Source organism: Lepidochelys olivacea (assembly GCF_965140295.1).
Source record: "Lepidochelys olivacea isolate rLepOli2 genome assembly, chromosome: 3".
NCBI classification, from domain to species: domain Eukaryota; kingdom Metazoa; phylum Chordata; order Testudines; family Cheloniidae; genus Lepidochelys; species Lepidochelys olivacea.
In genome coordinates, this window is record NC_140413.1 from 154615080 (window position 1) to 154625754 (window position 10675).

At 43.2% G+C, this 10675-nt stretch overlaps 1 long non-coding RNA gene across 1 annotated transcript; it reads right to left on the reverse strand.

The window, feature by feature from the left end:
• Window positions 1-4417: 4417 nt before the first annotated feature.
• Window positions 4418-8117, reverse strand: LOC311518554. Its single transcript, XR_014711019.1, has 3 exons — window positions 8027-8117; window positions 6654-6876; window positions 4418-5240 (listed from the first exon to the last, which is right to left on the reverse strand). It is a non-coding gene; the product is annotated as an uncharacterized lncRNA (long non-coding RNA).
• Window positions 8118-10675: the final 2558 nt, after the last annotated feature.

The following is a 10675-nucleotide window of genomic DNA, read 5'->3' on the forward strand; positions in this document are numbered from 1 at the left end:
CTTCTCAGCCCCAGAATATTAAGGCGACATATACCCACAGGGGCCCAGATCATTTTAGCGAGGAACAAACAGTGCAAAATGCAGTGTTGGTTTGTTTTTTCAAGCTAACACCTGCTTTGCAGCAAATGAACAATTGTAATAAGTATTACAACTTGCACATGCCAGTGCAATGCATCCCAGCCCACCTATCTTTTCCTCTTTCCAGCCAGAGAAGGAGTCTTCCTGCCAGCTCTGGTTTTGAGAACCCACAAAACCCATGGGTGAGAGATTTCTGAAGTAAGAAAGCGTGCTCTGCTAATCCACTGCCTTGGAGCAGAAGGGCAGCGTATATTTTACAGTTTTCCCCTTGCAGATGATAAACGAGACTGCACTCACTGCATTAAAGAACTTTTTTGTACCAAAAGTGAATGTAGTAGCTAATCGCTACAGATTTCGCCAGCATGAGCAGAAAGCAGGGGAGACTATAATGCGGTATATTGCTTCCCTGAGGAGTCTGATTGTAACTTGTGACTTTGGGAATATGGCAAAAGAGATGACTAGAGACCAGCTCATTGAGAAAACCACCATGCTTTGTGTAAGAGAACGTTTACTTCTAGAACCACAATTTACACTAAAAAAAGCAATAAACATTGCTACCCAGATTGAGTCAGCAACAGCTGAAGCCAAAATAATGAGCATGGATACAGGAGGCACAGTCCAGGCTGTGAGTCCTTTGCAGAAAAGTTCACTATCGTTGCAGACAAACAATTACAAGAGGAAAACTAATGAAAAGCCACCGATCAGCAAATTCAAAATACAGTAAAAGCATGCTTTCGCAGTGGATCCCCACAACACCTTGCAAGCTACACAGGATGTCCAGCAAAAGTAGCTCAGTGCAATCATTGCAAAAAGATTGGGCATTTTGCTAAAGTATGTCACAGCAGCCAGTTCAATCAACAGGTGCATGCAGTTACAATAACAGATGTTACTGTGCTGAGCATGAACAAAATCACTACTGCACATATTCCAGAACAAATCAAGTGCATGGTAAACATTTCTGCCATACCCACAGGTAAATCACACACTATTCAGCTAATGTTGGACACTGGCTCAGCAGTATGTATACTACCTGATTCTATTTGCATTACTTGAAAGATGTGCCTCTTACTGAACCAGTAAGTGGCTGCCTGCCAGCAATAGTTACTTTTGGCGATTGATGTGTAACTACAGAGTTCTACGTTGTCCACAAAGGCACTGGTATCCTTGGCAGAGATTTATTGGCTGCTTTAAATCTCAGGGTAGTTAATGGACTAATTGATCTTCCTCAGCAAAGCATTCTTGCGGTATACACACCAGTTTCAGCTGGGACCCAACACCAGGTTAAGGAGAAATTTGGCTGTGCTTATGGGTTTCTGCATAAAGTTAAAATGCAGAATAATGTGATGCCTGTATGACAGAAATTACGGCACTTACCATTTTCAGTCAGGGAAGCTGTTTCAGAGGAACTTAGAAAATTTGTTCAAGAGGACATTATTGAAGAGATTAACTCCTTGGAAGGGGTTTCACCTACAGTAGTGATACAGAAGAAGGGTGGAGGCATTCGCCTTTGTGTGGACTTAAGGGAGCCAGATAAAGCTGTTGTGATTGACAGCCATCCTCTTCCTCTCACACAAGTATTTGCAGAACTCTATGGAGCAAAGATGTTTTCTACTCTTAATTTGCAGAGCGCATACCACCAGGTTATGTTGTATGAAGATAGCAGAGACCTCACAGCATTTATTACACATGAAGGACTATTCCGTTTTAAACGTGTTCCATACGGTCTCGCATCAGCCCCAAGTGCCTTCCAAAAAATGTCATTGATTTTGAAGAATCAACATGGAGTTCAGTGCTATTTGGATGATGATATCATGTTTGGAAATACTTCGGAGGAGCATGACAATAACCAGCAGTCTATACTAAACTGCATCAGCAAAGCAGGCCTCAAGCTCAATAGGTCCAAATGCAAATTTAGACAAATTGAATTCTCCTTTCTGGGGCATACAATTTCACAGGCTGGACTAAAACCTGATCTGGCTCATATCCTGGCAATTTCAAATGCTCCTCCCCCCTCCTTCCTGTTTCCTGTCCTTTCAGACTCCCAACAACCAGTGCTCCCAATTCTAATAATTGCAAGCAACGTCTAAACACCACACACAGGTGGATTACAGGCTCTGGTATGTCTAGCTCTCAGCATGGTCCTGGATTCTGCATGGGACTGTGGGGGCTCTTTAAACAGAGCTAACAGAGTGAAAATATATGGACTCCCTGCTGGGCCACTTGGAATAAAGGCCTGGTCACATCATGTGGGGGAGGGGACAAGAGAAAAGACTGTCCACTGTCTCCTCCTGACCACAAGGAGGGAGACAGTAAATGGAGAAGCTCAGATATACTGTGCTCCAGCACCATGGTAAGACACACAGCAGAACAGAGACAAGAAGAAGGGCGTGTAGAGAATGATGATTTACTGGTGGGGGGAAAGAGGAATCCTAGAAATGAGCAATGGAAAGGTTCTGTTAATTATACTTTTCATCTGTATTTCTCAAAGCACTTCACAGACAAAGGGAAGTCTCTTTAGCCCCCATTTTTCAGCTGAGGATACTGAGATGTACAGCACTTAAGTGACTTGCCCAGGGTCACACAGTAAGTCAGTGTCAGAGCCAGAAAAATAATGCAGTGCTTCTAACCTCCAGCATGCACTTCAAGGCATGCGTGCGCTCTCTTTTATTTATTTATATATATATATAAATACTAACAAGGAAGCTAACATAGCGGAATCCAATTTTGCTATATGAAAGATTATTGGCGTTAGCCATGTGTCTTCCTTTCTCCCTTCCCGTCTCCCACAGTAAGTTCAGGAACTGGCATCTCCCGTTAGCAAATAGAATAATCTTTCCACAAGACAGAGGGAAAGTTTTTTATTTAATTTCTGAAAGTAGCATTGACACTCACTGAAATTGTGTTTAAAGATCACCTGGTGAAATGCTAAAGAAGGAGAATGCCTGTGGGAAATGGTGAACAGATATTTCTCACTAGGGACTTTGAAGTGAGTTTCAATAAAATAAGTTCATTTTTAAGAGATTTTTTATTTCACTGTGGCAAGAAGTTGATCACTTTTTTCTTTCCACTCCCTAACATGATACATAAAAATCACAGGACATCTTACATGTGAAGTCTTTTTTTAATAAAGAGCTACTACATACAGACCATCAAACAGGTTTCCACTCAGCTCACATTCCAGCTTTGTCTGTCTTGTTTACCAGGGACCACAATTTGCCTGCTATGCTATACAGTGCACAGAGACATGTAGTGGCTGAATGATATCACTGCAAGTAAATATTACAAATGCTTAACAGTTTCTTTTGGTGTTTGTGTGCGCGGAGTCAGTGCTGGTGGAAACTAGCCAGACTGATAGCTCTGACTATTGAAACCCTCTCTGTATCCAGAGAAAACAGGTTCAGTATGAACAATGTAAGCTAACCTACCCACATTGACTGCCTCAATAGTGTGTCTCAATGCTGCTCTGAGGGGAGAGGGCCATTCAGTCTCCATTCACCCCTTGGCTACTCTACAAGGCTGCCTTCAAGGAAGCCAATTAATGTTAATGATGGCAGGGATGTGCATATTTATTCAGTGATGTGGATATTTGTGTATGACATAATGATGGGTGCTGTCAGAGCAGTGGCATATAAAATCATTCACATAGCAGTGAAATCCTGCCAGCTAGTTAGAGACATTCTGGTGTCCAGAGACAAGTATTGAAATTCCTGCTATTTAATCAGTCACAATAAGTATTTCTAATGTACCTCTCACTGGGTTATATTGCACTGATCCAGCAAGGCCCTTAAGTATATGCTTAACTCAAAGCATGTGCATAATCTCATTGAAGTAAATAAGACTGCTCACATGCTTATAGTCAAGCAGGTACTTAACTGTTCTTCAGGATCAAACCTTGTGAGTGCTCAGCACTAACCTTTGCACTGTGGTATCTTTAAGTGCAATGGATACGCCACTTCCTGACAACTCTCCCGGCCAAGCACCCCATGTAGCAGACATATTGTCAATCACTCGAAATATAAGAAAAGCCCTGAGTTCCTCTGGCTGCTGTAAATGATATTTGCATCAATATTTGGCCCCAAGATATGAGGATGACAGACAGAGATATTGGATTCTAATTGTAGTGCCTTCCTAAAAGCCTTTCATTGATGCATCAGGCTCTAGAGGGGAAGAAAAAAAGCTGCATTTTGGTTTTCTATTTCCCAGAAGAAACTATTTTCATTATTTCCCCTTCTTGCATGCTTCTCTTTTTAGACCCTTCCCCACTTTAATAGTTTTTAATAGCAGCTCAAGGTGCAAACACTTCCCAATATATATACCAGAGATTAAAGTCTCCCTTAAATATCCCCAAAAGAGGGTGCAGAGAAGGGAGGGTAAAGCCAGGAAGTTGCAAGACTGTTAATTTTACCTTGGCACCACATAAAACACTAGAAGAAACCATCAGGTTCTTGGCCTGAAGAGTTACATGCTCAGCCCCTGGGGCATACACAAGAATAAAAGGTTGCAAACTAACTTGATTTACTTTTTTCAAACAATAACAGACTCTGGGGACAAGTGGGATGCAGTGGACATAGCAAAATGTACAGAGCATATGGTATGGTTTCATGCAAAACCTAAGCACTAGAAAGCATCTGCAATATGTATGTGTTAAGGGGGAGGAGGTTAAGCCCTCAGTGTTGATATTCCTTGTGCTGATAACTTGTTTTGTCCTTCATCAGAACATCTTAGGTCTATTTAGTTCACTACATCTGCTGTGTTACTAATCATAAATCCAGAGGACAAGCCACTTAGGATACATCTACACTACATTACAAAACAAAAACACAGCCACAAGTCTCAGAGCTGCAGAACCACAGGATCAGTGCTTCACCCCCAGCTACGGAGCAGTCTCTAGGAGTGTGCCAGACCTCCAAGGGTCTCACTCTTCCTACACAGGGTAGGCCTCACCACCTCCTCAGACTGAACCTCTCGGGCTCCACCACTCCTGTTTCATGCCGTGAGCTCTTTTCAGTGAGTCTAACTGAGCCAGGTTCCTGGAAGAGACTTGTGCATTAATCCCTGAAGAGTGTACCTCACCAAGCATTTGCAGTGACACCCACATAGCTTTGTCAAAACAGTCATGTTTATTAGTGAACTGGAACACAGCATTGGAAGTCGTCCGTTTACTGTAGAGAAAGGAAGCTTAAAACAGGTCATTGTGGTTAGTCCAGCCAAGCTGTAGCAAACCCCATTGTTCAAGTCCTGTCTCTGTCAGTCTGACCTCCTTAGTCAGGTTGCACGTGGGAGAACAGTTCATCTTAATTAATTAACCTCTTACAGTTGGTATGGCTTCTTCCACCTTTTCATGTTCTGTGTGTGTGTGTGTATATATAGATATATATAGATATATAATCTTACTATCTGTTCCATTCTATGCATCCGATGCAGTGGGCTGTAGCCCACGAAAGCTTATGCTCAAATAAATTTGTTAGTCTCTAAGGTGCCACAAGTACTCCTGTTCTTTTTGCAGATACAGACTAACACAGCTGCTACTCTTGTCTGTCCTTCTGACAGCCAACTCTTCTCTCCCAGCCACCCACCCCTCCCTGTCTTACAACTTCCCAGTGCTTTGTTCTCCAGCTGGTGTCTTTGCTCAGGGTCTTCCCTGCTGAGAGGTGGGGAAATCTGTCTCCCTCTGGGTCGTTGGTTACCAGGTATAAATGTCCTGGTAACTGGATTTGCCCTGTTCTTCACTTCACAGATTCTCCACTGATATGGGGTCGGTCCACTTTAATGACTCATTCAGGCTCAGACAGCTAGGCGTCATTCATACCTATTCTCGTAGCCTGCCCTGACAGCAAACAGTCTTTTCCATCACCACCCCCTGCCTTAGGGAGCCATGTGAAATATAAGGGAAACTGAGGCACACAGGGGGTTAAAAATATTACAGAAAATTCTCACTTAATCACACTGGATCAATTGACTGGGGATCGCAGTATGGGGCTAAAAATAGCTGCGTAGATGCTCGGGCTTGGGCTGGAGCCCTCAGCAGATTTGAGAACCTGGATTCCAACACAAGTGGGGAACGTCTACCCTGTTGTTTCTAGCCCCATAGCACAAGCCCAAGTCAGTTGACCCGGATTCTGAGACTTGCTGACGCAGGGTTTTTTTTTGCTGTGTAGACATTAGGGGCATGATAGATTAGTGATACAACAACTTGTTGGCTTTTGGAGGAATCCAGACACTGTTATGCACAACAGCAACACAAGACGTTTCCTTGCAAGTTTCTGAAGACACATACTTAGGGCTTGTCTACACTTACAGTGCTGCACTGGTCCAGTTGCACCACTGTAGTGCTCAGTGAAGAGCTTCTCACATTAGCATAGGTGGTACTCCTCCCCAAGAGGCAGTAGCTATGTCAACAAGAGAAGCTCTCCCAGGGGTCAGCTCGGTATAACGATATCACTCAGAGGTGTGGATTTTCCACACCCCTGAGTGACGTACTTCTACCACCATAAGTTCCTGGTGTAGACCAAGCCCAAATTCTCCATTAACATTTATGAGAGCCCCAAAACACCTTGTTGGAATTAGAGACTTACTGTTGGACTTATTGGTGCTGACTCAGTCACCCCAGGGGAGGGAGTGGCACTTAGCCACGGCTCTTGAAGCGTCTTTTCTTCTGACGGGTGCACTGGCAATGAAAGTATCGTGCACTTTTAGGTTCTCAAACAGCCACTTCTGCAGCTACCTGCGTCCATGTCTTATTTCATGAGAACCACCTGCAGAGCTGGTGGCAAGTTTCCGTTGGCAAAGCATACCAGTCTGGAATGGAAAACCAGAGCCATCATTGGGGCACCTCCATTCCCCTCAACGCTAGTGACCAGTAAATAGTTCAGCAAAGACCATCTTTTGCCACCATTATTATTCCTAAAGTTTGTGGCTGAATTCACTATTTGTGATAAGAAGAGTTGGTACAGGTATAGTGCTGGCAGGTCCTATATACATTTTCACCATACCCAATGTACCGCATTCCTGACTTCTGCCATCCCTTGTTATTCCAGCTTTGGATAAAGTCACACTTCTGTCAGTACTCTTCAATCCCAGCTTGCAGCAGGAGCCTTTCCTATGTCATGCTAGGGCTACCCCAATAGCTGTCGCAGTGCCTCTCAATCCTGACACACAGCACCCCCAAACTATTCCTAGCTTGCTGCTCTGCTAATGCCCCTGAGTCATCAAATCTTAAGCATGCTGGGAGGAAAGTTGGCAGTAAGGGTTTTATCATGCCAGTATTCACATTTGGCTTAGTACGAGCTCTGTGACTTCATCTGCTACTATCACCCACCTCTTTGATATTTATAAGCCTTAATCACTGATCTATCCTCATTTCTTCAGACTGTTGCTATGTAAAATATTCCCTGACTTCATAAGAGTAGGTCTTGCCTTAAGGTAACTCTGAACAGGTAGAGTTCCCACCCTGCTCCAAACAGAGTACAGCCCCATTTTATAAAGTCCATATTTACCCTCTACCTGGGGTTTGGCCTTATTGGTAACTGAAATAACATAACTCATAACCTAACCTTTCTTCTCAAGTGTTGCTGTTTTCGAATTTCCTTACAGACCCTCACTGTCTTTGCCTCTCATACCTTCTGCCATTAAGAGAGGGGGAATCCAGCCCTTCTAAATTCCTAGAGTAGAGCTAATTGGACATATCTCATCTAACCTCAGCATGAGTCAGCAAAAATACATCCACCTCCAAATGCGTGGCCCTAGAACTCCTCTTCCTCCCCCCCCACCCCCAACACATTAGAGATGTGTGCATCCTTTTGTGTCTAGGCTGCAAACTTGCCATAGAGCATAGACAATATCATAATGAAGGATTCGTGAATCCAGACAGATGGCAGATCCATGCCTATGGGCTGAGTGCCAAGTTACAAAACAAATATCCTTCTGACCTGAATCTGAGCATCCTCACCTCCCATTCATTTCAGGCAGCCGCAGCACCTGGCATGCTCAGGCCCTCAGCCAGTATCCTTCACGCTAGGAATTCTGTACGAGTGGAACCCTCATGGGGGATCTGTCTTGGAAACGCATGCTGCATCCACACAGGAGAAATGCAGCTCACTGGTCCTGCAAAATTAAAATGAATGGCAAGGTACTGAAGGGAGAGGCAAAGGAATTATGCTGGAATGAGCTGTAGTTACAGCACTGAAGTAGCTAAAGAGCCCCTGCTGATCTGTTTCATAAAGCTCATTTTTTAAAAGACATTTGAAGCCAGTGCACAAAAGCCGCTGAGGCTAGAGGAGCAAGTTTGTTCTAAACATTTAAAGCAGAGGATCTTTTTTATTCAGGGTTTTAATTTCTTCTCCAGTTTCTGTGAGTCTCCTCCTTTGTTAATAGAACAGGAGTCCTTGTGGCACCTTAGAGACTAACACATTTATTTGGGCATAAGCTTTCATGAAGCCCACTTCATTGGATGCGTGCAGTGAAAATACGAGATTTTTATACACACAGAGAGCACGTTCTTGTCAACTGCTGGAAATGGCCCACCTTGATTATCACTACAAAAGGTTTGTTTTCTCTCCTGCTGGTAATAGCTCACCTTACCTGATCACTCTCGTTACAGTGTGTATGGTAACACCCATTGTTTCATGTTCTCTGTGTATATAAAATCTCCTCACTGTATTTTCCACTGCATGCATCTGATGGAAATGAGCTGTAGCTCACGAAAGCTTCTGCTCAAATAAATTTGTTAGGCTCTAAGGTGCCACAAGTACTCGTGTTCTTTTTGCGGATACAGACTAACATGGCTGCTACTCTGAAACCTGTCATCCTTTGTTGGAGACTAGGGTTTGTTGAGGGGAACTGGTTTAGTCAGTCTTTTCCATCGGAAAATTCAGTCAATGGCTAGACAGCCACAATTATATTGTCTCGAATTATTGTCTGAAATGACACTGTATGAACCTGAATGGTCAGAACTGGGGCCAGACTTACTGGGTTCTACCCTTTGGCTGCTGAAAGCTAGGCACCTAAATCCACATTTAGGCACCTAAGCCAGTAGTCTGGTTTGCAGATGGGTCAATGGGCGTTGTAGATACTCAGCCCCTCTGAAAATCAGGCCACTTTTATTCAGATGCCTAAACAAAAATGGAGATGCTGTACTTTCAACATAATCCTCAATGGGGGCAAAAAAGGGGACATACCCTTGTTTGGTTCTTTATAGTGCATAAGAAAGTCCTGAAAGTTGGTTTTTGCTTTGTTTTAAGTCACTAACTTTTATTAAAGATTAACAAAATCCATATGGGTGAGATGTTTAACATAAGAGTTACATGTACATAGATTTCTTTTTTACTTCAGGTCATAGGGGAAGATTCTATAGTTACTGGAGAATTAGTGAAATGATATCAAAAGTCAAGAGATTGAAAACTGACCACCAGAGGGGAAGATGGGCATTTTAAATTCTGCTATCTGTTTTGTTAAACACCCATTGGACTCCACTCACTAATGATTATTTAAGAGAGAAGATGTTTCTGTTAAAGGTCCAACATCACTCTCCCTTCAGTGGAGGGGCAAGAGTTTGCACTATGCACACTCTGATCACCTCAAGATTTCTTCTAGCAAAGCCAGAGAAGACTACACTTGACATTCCTGTGGTTTTCAAGGTTAAAAAAATAAGACCAAAAACAAAACAAAAGCAGGGTTTATTAATAGTTTTTAAAAATAATTACTTTTATGGCCTTCCTTGTCCGCCATAAAAAAAAAAAAAGGCAGAAAAAGGACAAACCTGCCTTTTTAAGGAGTCCCTTCCTGGTCACCTCTAATATGTACCCAGCTTTGCAAATTTTAGCTAATGCACACACAAATTCATTCTCCACCCACACACAGCATGATCCTGCTCCCACTGAATGGCAAAATTTTCTTTGATGCAATAAAAGCAGGACCAGGCCCAAGTAGTGGAACACTCCTAGGGCATTTGAGGGGATACAAATGGAGCTGTTTGCAAATTAAGATACTTCCTTGAATGGCATTTGGAAAGAAAATGGGGTGGAATGGGACTCTCAGCCCTTGTCTTCACTGCCAAAATGGTATTTTTTTTTACCTCAGGCAAACACACATGAGCTATTCTGAGGTAAAAGCAAGGCACTTCCATTTTATCATGAGGCAAACTCACTGAGGTCAGCCCTATACCCCTGCTTGGGGTTGACTTCATGGTAAAACTCAAGTGCCTTGTCTTCATGGCATTTTACCTCAGGATAGCTAATGCACATTAGTTTCCAGGAGGTAAAACACGCACATTTTTTAGAAATGAAGACAAGGTCTCACTCATTAGGTCCACAGTAATGCAGCCAAGTTGTTTGGCAAACTTTAACCCTTCCTTCTCAGGACCAGACAACAGAGGGAGGGCCAGTAGTGCCGTAAGATCACCGGGTTCTTGCACTCCTTCTCTTTGATGGCAGTGTGAGTGCCGGCTCTGAAGTCTGGATAGTGCTTGTATGTAGGGCTTGCAAAGGGAAGAATTTTCCCACGCCTGCTCCTGATTAAAACAGCAGTAGTCAGAGAAGACCAGGAAGGATTTGTTTTGCAGCATTTCCTCCACAATGGGATTTGCCTCAAAGAGGTTTTC